The sequence below is a fragment of the Pinus tabuliformis genome, chromosome 5_1 (genome assembly GCF_031772625.1).
Source record: "Pinus tabuliformis cultivar Carrire ecotype Pingquan chromosome 5_1, CPIR1, whole genome shotgun sequence".
NCBI classification, from domain to species: domain Eukaryota; kingdom Viridiplantae; phylum Streptophyta; class Pinopsida; order Pinales; family Pinaceae; genus Pinus; species Pinus tabuliformis.
In genome coordinates, this window is record NC_142305.1 from 216,620,362 (window position 1) to 216,637,859 (window position 17,498).

Below are 17,498 nucleotides of genomic sequence, written 5' to 3' on the forward strand. Positions count from 1 at the left end.
GACCAAATACCAAAATACCATGGACCAAATACCACGGACCCAAAACTTAGTTTTCCGACATGTACACACCTTTCCTTGCGTGAAAGTGCGTGTGTACGATATACGCGCCTTTGTATATAGTGATCCTGCGTATATACTTTTCTTTCTTCATTCTTTGTAGTCTAATCATCAATTCTTTGCTACTGACCTGTTGCACTATGATCTATCATCTGTGTGAGTTGCCATCAAGGAAAACACTTGTATCATAATGCCAACAATCTCCCCCTTCGGACTTGATGGCAAAGCTAACTTTTCATACTGAGAACTATCATCTTAATGAGTTGTCATTGTTCATTACATCTGAACTGATTCCTTTGAGCTGTCCTGCATCCCATGTATTTTGTCACATCGATATCTCTTCTGTAGATTCATCTAGTTATATATAAGTGAGTTGTTCTTCTATGAGTGGGTTGCCATCAAGTACAACACATGCATCATAATGCCAACATGCCACTGTCCTTGGCGAGTTATATAGTTTTATATTCTTAGTTGCCCAATTTTTTCCATCAGAGGCTGACATTTTTTTTCTTCCATTAGTGATTACAAAATGCACTTTGTCAAGCTACAAAACTGGTCTCCTTTTGGTGGACTCCAAATAAATTATTTTTTGATGAACCTCAAATTTCTTTTCCATCGACAACCTATATAATGCACTTTGATGATCCCCAAAACTGTCTCATGAGTAAGTTCATAAATTCTTGTCTTTTGGTAAAATCAATATTTTTTTTCATCGAATTACAAAATGTAGTTCGATAACCTACAAATTGGTCTTGGTGATGATTTAAAATTTTTCCTTTTGAAAAACTCAAAAAATATTTTCCTCCCACTAATCTACAAAATGAACTTCGACAACCTACAAAATGGTCTTATGGTAGTTTCAAGGTTTTTTCCTTTATCGAATTTTGTCAAACTTTGGAAAACTATGTTTAACTTGGAAATTTTGACTAAGTTTGAAATTAATCTAGTCCATTAATCTCTAAATCAAAAGCACGTTGGGTCATCTAACTTCACAACTGCCACGAAAACATGAAATTTGACCTCCTACGCCAAATTTAACTCTACAACTTGTTGATTGACAAGATTAACAATCTCTCTAAAATTTCTAAGGGAAAAATTGACCTAAATTTGCTTAGAAATTTTGGGATTTCACTCTAGTTTACAAATTCCTCAATTGAATGTAGATAAAAAAATCTACACTATCAAATTTGAGAAATTCATAAATTTGTTAGATTTATAACAACAAGAAGTGAGACAAAATCGAGTTTGTAGTGTTGCAAGAGGTTATAGTCATATTGTGCATTGAAAACTAATTTTTGGGGTTGATGATGAGAATTAGGCTAGAGTGCCTGTAAGGGTTTCTCATTAAGATATTACCCAAGAGAATATGTAAAGGATGTTGTGTGCATTCCTATAAAAACTATATTTTTTGGAGCCCCTATCTAAGAAATTCCAAGTTGGTTTTGTGTTGGAGCCTTGGAAAGGATGGAGATTGTCTAAGGGATTGTAATGTAGAGAAAGAAATATAATCCCTTGGGTTGTGCAGACTAATGGGGCATTAAGCTAGATGGGTGGAATTCTTGTGGGAGTTGTGTCATGGGGTTTTTACTAGGTAATGGGTAGTTAGTGTGGATAGTAAACATTTGTAGGAGCCATTAATCATTATGGATTCATATCCCTAGCTTGAGGGTGGCATTTTGTAGAGAGAATTGGAGCAACAATGCCTATGGTTGGGTGGAAGGTTTGATTTCTAGATTATATATATATATATATATATATATATATATTTTAATTTTTTAATCTATTTTATTTTATTTTTAATTTAATTTTGTTTAATTTAATTTTATTTTATTTTTTATATTTATGTTTTATTTATTTTTTATCTATGGTCACTTTTCCTCCTTTGAAGGTCTCAAATATCCCCTAGAGGTGGCTCAAAATAATAGAATTTTCCCTATTTTGGTACCTCAACTCCAAACCTTCTAGAATTTCACCAAAATCCCAACTAGGTATCCTTATGTCTACTTTTTGGATTTACTATAAAAATTTCATCAATAACATGTCTTTATCAGAGAGTGGTGCCATGTCCTTTGAAAACCACTAATTTGAATTTTCTAAAGATTTTGAGCATAATTGACTAGTGGTCTTCACTAACACTTTTGTAAGTATCCTTGCTATGAACATATCCTTTAAATTTCATCTAGTTCTACGTTAATATGTTTCTATTATGGCCAAAACAAGTTTTTTTTTCTCTAGACTTTTCTCTTTTAATAAAGACCATAATCTTGTTAATGTGGCATGGAATGTGGTTGTTGATTGTCGCACTGATGTCCACCAACCAACCCTTGATACAATGATGTTACCACTCTCATTAATAAGCTAAAAATTTATTCTATCAATAGTCGCACAATGTTTTCCACCAAAAATGACTAAAATTTCTCTCATCATAAGTTAGCCATTTTCTTCCATGAAACATTACACCCCTCTTTAATGTACCAAGCTCCATTGCTAGGCCACGCTATTACCAAAAATGAATTTGATACCATTTTTTTTAAGCAAAAAAGTGTGCAACATAACATACATATGCATGTGTAGCTAAATAATTCTTAAAAACATGAATGGAAATAAATTAAACATGCATGGTGGCATTTAGACACATAAATCATAAACGAAACACAACATTTAAGCATTTCAACACAATATTAAAATTACAAAATAAAATAGTGATCAAACACTTATCTTTATAAACATTTAGACAACTAGTTGTAGACGTTAGATGTTCCACCTAACCATAGGCATTGTTGTACCAATTATCTCTTCAACAACCCACCCCTAAGCTAGGGCTGCGAGTCCATAAGGACAATAAACTCCTACAACTAGATATTGTCGACTCCAACAACCCAATACCCAATAAAAACCCCATGATGCAACTTCTAGAGAAAATCCAACTGTCCAACTTTATTCCCCATTAGCTTGCACTACCCAAGGGATGAAATTTTCTTCTTTGCATTATATTCACTTAGAAAATCTCCATCCCTTCTAGGGCTCGGACAAAAAACTAACTAGGAATTTCTTATATGGGGGCTCCAAAAAATCTAGTTGTTATGTCAAGAGGTGCTCTCTAGTCCAGTATGGTAGAGATGTTATAATGTAATGTTTAACATTTTGACTAAGTTAAATTACATAAAAATAAGAATGCAATAAAATTAAAATTATTAAATTAAAGAAAAATATTAATGTAATGCAATGTAAAAATTTTACTTTGTCAAAATAAAATAAAGAAATAAAAATAACTAGCATTTGCACCAGATGTTGCAAAGGAAACGCCGTAAGGCATAAATTGAAGCAAGCAAATAGAGCAAAAAAATACTTTGATAAAGAATAAGAATATATTGAACACTCAAATCAATGCCCCATTAACTGGAACCACTTAGTAGAAATTCCATACAAAATGGGCATATGATCCAAGAACATTGGTGCATAAGAGAGCCAATTAGTCAAGTAACATAAGTATAAATGGTTTCATAAATTAAAATCCACAAGTCTAACAAATCTTGCTTAGCCATTTAAGATATAGAAGCTATCTTGTTTAGCCATTTAAAATATAGAAGCTTCGAAACCTTTGTATATGAGCTAATGTCAAAGGACCGCCCTTGTCCTTAGAAGCATTACCACTAGTACCAAGGAGATCAGGACCTTCAAGCTGCCGAACCCCATGTATTTCATTGCATGATCTTAATGATTTCATTTGGTTATGTAAAAGCCCCATGTATTTCATTGCTTGATCATTATGTAAAAGGTTACACCTTCTCTGGAAATTTAGAGTTGAAAATTTAAAGGCTATCATCATATTTTGGTCTTCAACGCTGATTGGCATGCCATGAATCTGTGGGGTTTTTTTGGGAGTTATCCAGGCGACCTTGCCCAATTTTTTGTTTGAAATCCCGTTAGTTTTTGTTGTTGGGGTTTCTGTTTTTTTTTTTGGCTGGTGCGCCCTTTGGGGTTTCTTGGCCGGCCTGCGTGTTCTGCTCACTTGTTGGCCTCTTAGCCATTTTTTTGATTCGTTGTGAGACATTAAATGTTCAGCCTAACTAATGTTTTTAACATAGCACGTTCCCATGAATAAATTTACGAGGTGGTTGTTTTTTTTTCTCAGGAAAAATAAATTAATTTAAAAAAAAATAATGCATTCATTTGAGATATATATATATATATATATATATATATATATATATTTTGATTTAGATATTATTATAATGTTTTGTAATTATAATAATCATAATTTAATTTTAAAATTATGATTAAATTAGTAATCAAATTACTAACTTATATATATATATATATATATATATATATATATATATATATATATATATATATATATATATATATATATATATATATATATATATAATAATGTTTTGTAGTTACAATAATTATAATTTAAATTTAAAATTATGGTTATGATATGTATAGACTTTTTTTTTTGTGAAATAAATATATTCCTTTGTGTAAGATTTGGTTATAAAAGTTTATAAAAATATAAGAATATAAGTGTTTTTCATTTTAGATTGAAATATATAACCTGATACATATTCTTAAACTACTAGTATTTTTTTGATAAATAATTAATTATTAATTTAATTTATAAAATTTAAATTAATTAATCATATAAATTTGATGGGTATTTGATGCCCATCAAAGTATTTGATAATATTCAAATCTTATCGAGAAAAACTGAGAATGCAAATTAATTGTTAAAAACATCCAAACTGGATTTAGTTTTCACAACCTATATAATCCCTGAGTCCTGGTATATTCGGCTACCGACCGCCATTACGAGGTGCCAGAGACTTTTCAGATCCCGTGATGGGAAGAGCAAGTCTAAGGAATATGTCATTCTGCTTCATCAGTGGCAGGGCCTGTTGTGTTGTCTTTCCCAATACTTTCCCATATAGTGCGATGGCAAGGCTTTCATCATGGCACTGGTGCTAGCTGATTTTGACAGAATGGAGAGGAGAAGAAGCAAGTGGCTCCTCCTTTAAAAATATTTGAATAGTGGATTTTAGTAAAAGCTAATTTTTCAATGGAACGAAATGTAGGTAGAATGTGCAGATGCCTTTTTGGTTCCTTGTTTGTTATGGGTCCACTTCTCTCTACTACTTAAATGAAGATAAACTTTACGATGGAAGATAAGTCAAATTTAGATATAAATTGGATTTGAACCAAGCTTTTTTATCATGTGTATGAAACATTTATATTATGGGAAAGGGAAATTTGTCATCATTTGTGTGTGCATCTTTTGAATAGGGACATTCTGTAGTCTCTATATCCTCAGGGGCCTCGACAACCAAAACGGGTTGATTATGCTGGGGAGGATAAGAAGAAGATGCATCAATTGCCGAATCTGATGCGCTGGATTCTGAGTGGTCATATCTCTCAGAGGCATCTGCAGTTTCCATGTCTCCTGCTGTTTTGTATCTTCGGAGCAAATGCAATGGAGAAGATCCATGGATTGGAGTTGTTTTTCAGCTTTGAAATCCCGAAAACACAGTTGATCTGCGTGTAAAACCAGGGGAAGAATGCTTTGACTTTCTATCTCGTTTTGTTTTTTTTCTTAGCATTTTGTTGCCATCTGTTCAAAGCATTGGCCGTCTGTTCTTCAAATATTGCCTTCTTCATGTGAGATCCCATCTGCATAAAAATATCCCATCATATTTTAAGAGCATATTCCTTTATACATGATATTTAACCAGAACAGAGTGTTTTTTGAACGATCCAAAAGCTCACTAAAACATTTGTACATATTGGAAAAACAAAATTTGCCCCAAAAATGGATGTTCTCTATCTATCAACAAACAGGGTAAAATGAATGTTCTCTATCTATCAACAAACAGGGTAAAATGAATGTTCTCTATCTATCAACAAACAAGGTTATATCAACAAATAAAATTAAAATGATTTAAAGAGAAATCATCATTTCTATTTCTCTTCTTTTCTAGAAGGCTCTAGACTGCAACAAAATTTAATTTAACAAACAAAAGGAAGCATATTTTAGAGTGGTCATACTTTTCATTCGAAAATCCTCCGAGGCTTTACCTGAAGCTCTGAATAGAGAGATAACTTCTGTACAAAAGAAAAATTAAACTCCACTGTTTTCTATCTCCTGATAAATTTGTCTACTATGAGTTTAACTATTTTTTAATGAGGTGATTTTTTAACCGTTTCACCAAAATCTGATGATACGATTTTTGGTGAGATCACAATGTTTCATTGTATTTTTTAGTACAAAAATGGATTCAATGTCCTGAAAAATCCCTTAAACATTTGGATTGTGCAAATTCAACAACTTAAAGCTAAAATTTCCCCTATTTCTAATCAGAAACTATGGTTTTAACAATTTCTACTCATATTTTGGGCAAAATCAACCAAAATAAAAATAAAAAATGGTGTCATTAAACAACTGTTTTAATGCATTATCAGGTGACACCTTATCTCTAATTTTATCAGTACAAGTAAGATATTTAATATCACAATGTAGGGTTTGATTAATCTATTTCTGTACAAAATAAACCAGGTGAATATACTAAGTGAATACTTGGACGATGTAACTCTCCTTTTTTGTAATTATATAAGCCAGCATTTTCTCAAGTTCAATCGATCCTGTCGAACACCTAAACTGATTGTATTTTCAATGAACATGGAGTAGACTGACCTGCGTCACAAGGGCATAAAGTGGAAGTGTGATGTAACTACATAGAAACTGCACAACAACCCTAGACACAAACACAAGCAACCCAAGGTAATCCTTATCAGATGATGATGGTATTGTCACCTAATTTACCTGAAATTTATATACGGAAGAGTGACACATTTAAATATTCAAATTACAGAATGTGTCACCCTCAAGGTGGACAATGAAGGCTGGGTTTAATAAGGAAATTAAAGACTCAATACAAACTGAGAGATAAGGTTCCATTTTTGCTGATGTCGTTTGACATTGAAAGTTTTGGGCCGAAAAGAATTCTGAGTAGACTTAGAAAGATTCAAAACCGCGTGAGTCTTCCAAAAAGACTTTTCCATAAATTCAGGGCTGCAAAACCTTTTTCATGCTGGTTCTTACATTCATTCTGATCTTGCATACTGTTTTTAAACATATCAATATTTATTGTATGCATACATTGCTTTTAGTCCATGAAAAAATAATTGCAGTCCTACTCTGCTTTCATTTGCAAAGCCATCATTCCAGGACTTGATGTAATGGCCATTTGATGATGTGGTAGAAAGTTAGAAGAGAAGTGTTGACACTGTAGGTAGTGGTTATATGCACTGGTTATAATGGACAAATCTCACAATAATGGTCTTGTATTTCTATAACTCTGTTCTTGACATATTTAGGAACCTGCAGTTTCATGGAAATCTCCAAATTATTCTCTAGAATAGAGGTGAACTGAAGTCCATCTTTCTATATTCTAAAGAAGGAGGTCCTATCCCAGCTCGGCCAGGGGGTGACGTCATCAGTTCAATGGTCAGGGTGGAAATCTGGGCAGAGTTATAGGCTCTTGGAATTGACTGGAGGTGCAGAGGAATAAAGAGGCACAAAGAGAATCCTATAACTTGGGTGCAGAGAAAAGAGAGAACCACACAATTGGGCTGCAGAGAAAGAAGTGAAGGAAATGGCAGTCATTGTGTGCATTTGTGTGTTGTTTTTATAAAATGAATGTTCTCTATCTATCAACAAACAGGGTAAAATAAATGTTCTCTATCTATCAACAAACAGGGTTATATCAAGAAATAAAATTAAAATGATTTAAAGAGAAATCATCATTTCTATTTCTCTGCTTTTCTAGAAGGCTCCAGATTGCAACAAAATTTAATTTAACAAACAAAATGAAGCATATTTTAGAGTGGTCATACTTTTCATTCGAAAATCCTCTAAGGCTTTACCTGAAGCTCTGTATAGAGAGATAACTACTGTACAAAAGAAAATTTAAACTCCACTATTTTCTATCTCCTGATAAATTTGTCTACTATGAGTTTAACTATTTTTTAATGAGGCGATTTTTTAACCATTTCACTGAAATCTGATGATACGGTTTTTGGTGAGATCACAATGTTTCATTGTATTTTTGAGTACAAAAATGGATTCAATGTCCTGAAAAATCCCTTAAACATTTGGATTGTGCAAATTCAACAACTTAAAGCTAAAATTTCCCCTATTTCTAATAAGAAACTATGGTTTTAACAATTTCTACTCATATTTTGGGCAAAATCAACCAAAAAAAAATCAAATTTGGTGTTATTAAACAACTGTGTTAATGCATTATCAGGTGACACCTTATCTCTAATTTTATTAGTACAAGTAAGATATTTAATATCACAATGTAGGGTTTGATTAATCTATTTCTGTACAAAATAAACCAGGTGAATATACTAAGTGAATACTTGGACGATGTAACTCTCCTTTTTTGTAATTATATAAGCCAACATTTTCTCAAGTTCAATCGATCCTGTCAAACACCTAAACTGATTGTATTTTCAATGAACATGGAGTAGACTGAACTGTGTCACAAGGGCATAAAGTGGAAGTGTGATGTAACTACATAGAAAGTGCACAACAACCCTAGACACAAACACAAGCAACCCAAGGTAATCCTTATCAGATGATAATGGTATTGTCACCTAATTTACCTCAAATTTATATACGGAAGAGTGACACATTTAGATATTCAAATTACAGAATGTGTCACCCTCAAGGTGGACAATGAAGGCTGGGTTTAATAAGGAAATTAAAGACTCAGTATAAACTGAGAGATAAGGTTCCATTTTTGCTGATGTCGTTTGACATTAAAAGTTTTGGGCCGAAAAGAATTCTAAGTAGACTTAGAAAGCTTCAAAACCGCGTGAGTCTTCCAAAAAGACTTTTCCATAAATTCAGGGCTGCAAAACCTTTTTCATGCTAGTTCTTACATTCATTCTGATCATGCATACTGTTTTTAAACATATCAATATTTATTGTATGCATACATTGCTTTTAGTCCATGTAAAAATAATTGCAGTCCTACTTTGTTTTCATTTGCAAAGCCATCATTCCAGGACTTGATGTAATGGCCATTTGATGATGTGGTAGAAAGTTAGAAGAGAAGTGTTGACACTGTAGGTAGTGGTTATATGCACAGGTTATAATGGACAAATCTCACAATAATGGTCTTGTATTTCTATAACTTTGTTCTTGACATATTTAAGAACCTGCAGTTTCATGGCATCTCCAAATTATTCTCTAGAATAGAGGTGAATTGAAGTCCATCTTTCTATATTCTAAAGAAGGAGGTCCTATCCCAGCTCGGTCAGGGGGTGACGACATCAGTTCAATGGTCAGGGTGGAAATCTGGGCAGAGTTATAGGCTCTTGGAATTGCCTGGAGGTGCAGAGGAAGAAAGAGACACAAAGAGAATCCTATAATTTGGGTGCAGAGAAAAGAGAGAACCACACAATTGGGCTGCAGAGAAAGAAGTGAAGGAAATGGCAGTCATTGTGTGCATTTGTATGTTGTTTTTATTGTCATTTTATTAGAATGGGGTTTCAACTTCACAGGATAACTACCTTATAGACTGTGGATCAAAAAGTAACACAACAGTGGGTGGACGGATCTTCACTGCAGATACCCCCTCCTCATATATGTCAATTGCCACGAATGAAGGCATCTTTGCTAACACTACAAATTCCAATCTACAGGTTCCTTCTGGTATCTATTTGACAGCTAGAGTATTTACTCAGAAGTCATCCTATACCTTCAGTATTGGGCACCAGGGCAGACACTGGGTACGTTTACATTTCTTTCCATTCTCTTATCAAATGTACAATCTTACAAGTGCCATATTTTCAGTAGCCACCCAAGACTTTGGTCTATTGTACAATTTCCAAATCCAGAATAGTTCAATTGTGATGAAGGAATATCTCATCAATGTAAATGAACAAACATTGGTCCTGACATTTATTCCCTCCAATAATTCCTTTGCATTTGTCAATGCCATTGAAGTTGTTTCTGTGCCGAACACTCTTGTTTCAGACACAGCTCAAGCTGTGCCCCTGCCTAATACTTACAGTGGTCTATCTGAGCATGCTTTTGAAACAATTTACAGACTTAATATGGGAGGACCATTAATTACCCCTGACAATGACAACCTTGGGAGATTTTTGGATCCTGATACAAGCTTCTTAGCTTCAAAATCGCTTGCCCAAAATTTCAGCATCCCGGCCAACAATATTGTGTACCACCAAGGACTAGTTACTAATGAAACCGCTCCCAATATTGTATATGCTACTGTTGAGGAGATGGCTGCAGCCAATGTCACAAACCCAACTTTCAACATTTCTTGGTTGTTTACTGTGGATCCAGATTACTAATACTTCATTTGGATGCATTTCTGCAATATTGTGAGCAAAGCATTGAACGAGTTATAATTCAATGTATATATTAACAATGATAATGTGATGGGTAGTAATTTTGATATATCAGCTGCAACACAAAATAACTTGGCAGCAGCTTATTACAACGATTTTGTAGTACTTAATACATCTACTGGATCGAAAAATCTTGCTGTCAAAGTAGGACCTGCAATAAATATGGCAAGTGTTCTCCCCAACACCATATTAAATGGGCTGGAGATTATGAAGATGAGAAACTCTAACAAAAGTCTGGATGGACCTTTCCCACAGAACAATTCTATCAGATCAAACAGGAATAGCAAAGTTGGTGTAATAGTTGGATCCGTTGTAGGATTTTTTGTTGCTCTTGGGTTATTAATGGTGATCTACTTCTTCTGTTGTCGTAGATCTCAAAAACTCTCTACTAAACCCTGGTTGCCTCTTCCACTACATGGAGGGCATTCTGAAACTAAAGGACGTGTTATCACTCAGGTTGTCCCTTTTGACTCCCAAAGGGATACAGCCGAGGTAACCACAAACCAATCTTTGGACTGCAGGTCCTAGCCTACCTGCAGTCAGAGAGGGCTCTCTCTTTAGGATTTAGCTTTGTTTAAGGGATGATTTTAGGCTAGATATGATGCACATGGGTTTTGTTTGAGTTTGGTGGGATGGTTGATCTATTCAAGAAAAGTTGGCATACAAAGTGTAAGAAGTTCAAACCATTGGGCATGGAGTCAATGAATGTGAACTGAAGGGTGTGTTTTCCTTGGCAGAAGAGGGGAATATGGAGCAGGATAGCTACACATGGAACAATGATTAATGCTGGAACAAGGATGAAATGGAAGTCAGGGGATGAGAGGCAATTAAGGATATCTCATCCAGCCAAAGAGGGAAAGTGGATGAAGACTATATAGGAGCAATGAAGGATTCCTAAACAACATTCAGAAATGAGAAATAGCTTAAACATGATCAATTAAGTATGCATATTTATCACTAATTCAGAGGAAAACATAGAAAAGTTACAAGAATTGAGCACAGAGGGCATGAAAGCCAGTTTTGATCTATTCCTTTTTCCTGCAACTTAGATTATGATATATAGATGACACTGATACATATAAACTGATAAACAGAGGGAGGAAAGACTTATTGGACCATGAGCAAGCACGAGAATTCCATATCAAGCTCTTCAGCCATTGAAAGCACAACCAGCCAGTTCAGATGCAAATATTCCAACAATCTTTGATTACAGAAGTTCTTAAGCTTATAGCGCAAGTCTGGAATGAGAAATACAACCAACCAACCCTTTACACTATCCAGAGGGTGGTATAAATAGAGAAAATATCTACAAAATATCTACAACAGCAGATCTGATAGCAGATCTGGAGAAATGAATGCTTCTAACCTAACATTTATTGCAAATAAATGAAAGAATGCCTATCTACCAGTTGCTCAGGGACTGCAACCATAAGAATGAATAAATTATTGGTCTTTTGAGCAATGCGTTGGCACTTCTACAATAACTGTGCCTTGGGACTTGCTGCGCTGCTCATATGTGTCTTTGTACACTGTCTCTGCAAAATCTGGGCTTTAAACACTTGAATTGCCCCTCTAGGCGGTTCTGCTACTGCAAAGTGGCTTTAATGCTCATAACTGTGATTTGGCGGGCTTTGATGGCTCTGAGCTGCTTTATTGACTTTGATGGGGGCCTCTTTAATGTTCTGCTGCTTTTGGGCTGCTGATATTTTGAACTGATACTCTTTGACTGTCAAATCGCCCCATTCTGCTCTTTGAATGCAAAATAACTGCTGCAAGTGCTTTCCGTGGCCCCTAGAATGCTATCGGCGCATGGCCGATCAAAAATGGTCCTTAAACTGATAAATTTGCAACACTGGGTCGAATAAAGGAGCTCTGGCGGCATGCCGAGGAGAAATCCCTGCATTTGGAAGTATTTGGGCCCAGAGTGATCTCAAAATGGCCAAGGAAGGCATCGCTCTTTTGCAGTTGTGGCGGGCGAGAGCGTTGTACACAAAACTTTAAAAATGGCCCTTTTATTATAATACAAAAATGCTTTCAAAATTGTGCAAATTCATGAAATTTGGGTGCAGGCGGCAACTGTTCATTTTATTAAATTCTGGCCGTTGGATCCGGCGCGGGCCGATCCAACGGCTGGCGCTAAATCGCAATATCGGCGTCGGGCGGACCGGGGGGTGGCACATAAACAATCGCCGAAACTGCGTGGACCCGATATGCTATAGGCCCTTCCTTTTATTTGGAATCGCGTCCGGCCCATCGGCGATGTCATATCGGCGGACTTACAAAAATTTGGTTTGCGGACCCGAAATGCCTTTGTGCCCATTTTTAATGGAGATCGGGTCCGAACCATCGGAACCCATCATATCGGCGGATTTACATTTGAAACGGGTCCAACGGACCCGAAATCCCTTTCAAAACTGCCCTTTATAAATTATCGGCTCCGGAATATCGGAGACCTCCCTTTTCGCTGTGCCCGGGGACCTTACGGACCCGATAGCTTTTACAAAACCCGCCTTTATAATATTTCGGCTCCGGAATATCGGAGCCAAACATAAAGGGTGACCACCAATTACATATGGGCCGTTGACTTGGTGAGGGCGATGGACGACTGAGATTGAGTCGGCACTTCACTATCGGCGGGGTCATGGGGGCTGCCACATAGAAACGCCGAAACCCATCGGACCCGAAATCCTTTATAAGCCGCGCTTTATATCTTTTCGGCTCCGCCCAGTCGGAGCCATATATAGGAATGAAGCGATAAAACATTAGCCATTGATCTGGGGCCCAAATGGATGGCTGAGATTTGGTCGGCGTTTCGCTGTCGGAGCAAGCTGGGGGCGGGACATTATATACATATGACTGCCGATGCGATACGCCGATCGGCGAAATCGCAATCGGCCTTTATTGATCGGACCCCCATATATGCATTGTGTTAACACATGACTCCCCTCCCGACTGCGATATCGCATCAGAGGGGGTCCAAATAGAACTCTTTTGCAATCGGAGCAAGGCCCAAGGTAAGTGATGTGGGCTTTTATGATTGGAGGCAGAATTTTTGATGTTTTGAAGGGATTTCAAGGCATCGGAAGGGGTTCGAAAGCCCAAAAAGGGATTTTTCATGCCTTGGAAGGATTCCAAAGGCACCTGGGAGGATTTTTATGTGTTTTGAGAGGGGTTTAATGGCCTTTAAAAGGGTTTGTGCCTTGGAAAAGGTAGAAACAAGGCCAAAAGATGGTTTTTTTATACATATGAAGGGAAACTATACAAAGGAATGAGTCCTTATGCATTTGGGAGATGGTTAGAGGGGGTATTGAGGGCTCTTGCTAAGTTTCAGATAAACTTAGCAATTCCTGAGGATATATATGGTTATTTTTCAACCAGGGGGAAGGGATAAGTATATAGGGGAGTTATATACATAGTTTTAGTAGGGGAAGGGGAAATAGATAGGGAGCTACATAGTAAACTTAGTAGTTAATATGACAATGATGAGAAAAAGCGCTAAGTATGATGTCTTAGGCTATCAATGGGGGAAAATGATTGATAGAAGAAGTGTGAACATTCCTTGAGTGAAGCAGATCTTCACCAAGGCAAATGATATGGAGAATGATGAAACTAAGAGGTATCAAGCAGATCTTGACCTCTTTTAGGGGAAGTTAGTGAGTGATTTGGGGAAAAGAGGAAGAAGGGGAAGTTAGACAAGCCTCGCTTGAAGTCCTCCAACTGAAAAACTGCCTCAAACCAAAAATGAATTGCTTATCAAAATTGGAACACAACAGTGGCACTTAGATTAACACACTTTTAAGGACAGTTCTTTGGCCATCTGTAGCAAATATGGAGCATTGCAGCATGCATAGTACGACATATTTGGCATGTAAAAATTCGATCATGAAAGATGATTAACCTGCTGCAGCACGAGGCTAACAGGATGCAAGGGAAGCAAAATGTCAGCTGGGAGTCCTGCTTCTCCTGGACCTTCAAGTCTAGGCCGACATTTCACATTTTCAGAGATAGAAGAAGCTACCAAAAACTTTGATGAGAGTTTGGTTCTGGGTGTAGGTGGGTTTGGTAAAGTATTCATAGGGATTCTTGCAGATGGAACCATAGTGGCTGTAAAACAGGGAAATCGAAGCTCTGCACAAGGCATGGCAGAATTTCGGACTGAAATTGAAATGTTGTCTAAGTTTCACCACCGTCATCTGGTTTCTCTTATTGGCTATTGTGAGGAGCATTCTGAGATGATTTTGGTTTATGAGTACATGGCCAATGGACGTCTTAGGAAACACTTGTATGGATCAGATCTTCCTCCTTTGTCATGGAAACGGAGACTTGATATATGCATAGGGGCCGCTGGGGGTCTTCATTACCTTCACACAGAAGCAGAGCAGGGAATCATTCACTGTGATGTAAAGACAACCAAAATTTTGTTGGATGAAAATTTTGTGGCCAAGGTGGCAGACTTCGGGATTTCAAAGATTGGACCTACTCTGGATTAAACCCATGTGAGTACTGCTGTCAAAGGTAGCTTTAGGTATCTTGACCCTGAGTACTTCAAAAGGCAGCAATTGACAGAAAAATCCGATGTCTATTCCTTTGGAGTAGTGCTTATGGAGTTACTGTGTGCACGGACGAAAATGTTTTGGACCAGAGGATTTGGGAAGACTTATATGGGCGTTCTCCCTAGAAGTGGCGAAGAAATCACAGTAGCAGTGGCCAAGAAATCACAGTGAAATGCATAACGAAAGTGTTTAGGTAGGGAATGACAGGGTTAGTGGGACGCATGTAGCACTGGAGCCCGATTCAGCTGAGTGGATGAAACTATTCGACCTGATGCCAAATGAAACACCCAAACCGTTTGGGCAACCCCTTTGAATCAACGATCAACGGCTGAAATTGTTGCAATTGTCTAACATATAATTGTGTGGCTTACAAGATGATAGGTAGGCAGAGAGGGGAGTTGATTTCAGAGGGAAACGCCTTAGGGCGTAACTAGTCCAAGACAAAAAAAATGACAGACATAGAATAAAATGAGTACATAAGTGAAATCCCCATCTCACTAAGTACCTAGAAAGATAAGTGTAAAAACAAAGCACCCTAAGTAAATAAATAAGACTGGCTGACATGGATCCATTTTAACCCTAGATCTATGAAGCACTGAGAGGGATCAAATCCCTTCAGATGCAAACCTTGAGTTTTTGTATTATTGAAAGGTTTTCACATTGAGAAATTTGATTCCCCCTTAAAGGTCAATAGATCTAGGGTTGAGATGGATCTATGCAAGTGTAGAGGCAGCTTGCAACTCAGAGACAACATAAAACTTAGCAAATAAACAAGGAGGAAAATATACTAAAGTTCACCCAAAAAAAATCCCTTTTCCCAAGTCAAACTCTTCGTGTCTAAAAAGCTTGCCAAATACTCGCATGGGAAAACCATTGACTCAGGCCAGTTTTAGTGTGGCCCTGTTGATTCAGCCTGGTCTTCACATGGATCAGGTACGACTTGAGAGTCCAAATTATACCCAGGAAAGTACCGCTATTAAAAAGTGTTCAAATGATACAAAATAGAATAAGGATTCAAAAATCTCCTTAATTGCTAGCAATAATAATCAAACTAATATGATGACTGTTAGACCTGACTTTCATGACAATATGTAGCAGTGGTCAAACAGTAAAACTTATGTTACATGTAAGATCTCAATAGCAAGCCATATACAAGTACTTGAAGACTAAAATTACCGAACTGGTCAGGAGCACTAACATCTAGAGCAAAGTAGGTGACAAGAGATTGTCCAAAATGATTGGCAGAATGGGCAATAACCACCAAAGAACGAACACTTCAAGCATGGGTAGAAAACCAGGGCATTGGTCCATTGATGAGATCAAGTGAGTGTTAAGCAGAATCCATCGGGGCTGCATTTTTTCCTGGATCTGCCCCACCAAACTGTATCAGTTTCAAAGGAGTAAAACCCAATGCAAGGCCTAGGCCATTTTGGTAGAATAGAAACCTCTTGGACTGGGCAGCCCCTTTTGGGGTATGTTTCTCAAATCACTTGTAGAAAACACATTCCAAGATGGTGGTGAAAAATCAAGATCACTCAAAAACTCGGGGAATGGTACCTGATGGGATCAAGGGAGTGTTACGCTGTCAACCAGCGTTATATTTTCAACCAGATCTGCAACACCCAAATAGTATTAGTTTTAAAGAGATGAAGCCAACTGCAAGCCCTGCACAATTTTGGCAGAACAGCTACCTCACGGACCTGGCCTGTAGCACCTTGGCAGAAGGAAGTCTGCTCTAAACAGGGCAACAACCTTTGGGAATTGTTTCTTAAAGCACTTCCAAAAAAAAATCCTGAATGAGGGTGTAAAATCAAAGTACTAAGAGACTAGAGGAATAATAGTCACATCAAACAGCAGTACAAAGTGCCTATTAAAACGAAGTGGTCAACCAGCAAGTGCAATCTACCATGATACCAGAAGTATATAAAAAAATTCCTAAAACCTTGAACTGTATTGGGAAGATATGTAGATCACCAGATAAGGCAAACATATTTTTACAATCTAAATACTGAAATCGGCAGATGGATAAATCCCTAACTCTGCATCTCGAGGTGTGTGATCAATGAGGTAGTAGCTAGGATGAACAACACACTCAAAAAATGACCTTCAGTGAACCAGGACTTACAGCTCTGCCACATTGACATAGAACCAGAGTTTATGATATTAACACGATTTCTCACACTTCGGGAAGACTTGGTTGATAGCAGGACGCACGCCACCTCTCAATTCGCGCGGAACCAGTGCTTGAAGATTTATATGGGCGTTCTCCCTAGCAGTGGCCAAGAAATCGCAGTAGCAGTGGCCAAGAAATCGTAGTGAAATTCATAACGAAAGTGTTCAGATAGGGAATGACAGGGTAGTGGGACGCATGTAGCACTGGAGCCCGGTTTAGCTGCGCAGATGAAACTATTCGACCCGATGCCAAATGAAACGATGAAACTATTC

At 37.0% G+C, this 17,498-nt stretch overlaps 1 pseudogene; it reads left to right on the plus strand.

Annotated features, from left to right (window-relative positions):
* The window catches only part of LOC149164172 (receptor-like protein kinase THESEUS 1), a 90,723-nt pseudogene extending 75,499 nt beyond the window's left edge, over positions 1-15,224 (plus strand).
* The last annotated feature ends 2,274 nt before the right edge of the window (positions 15,225-17,498 follow it).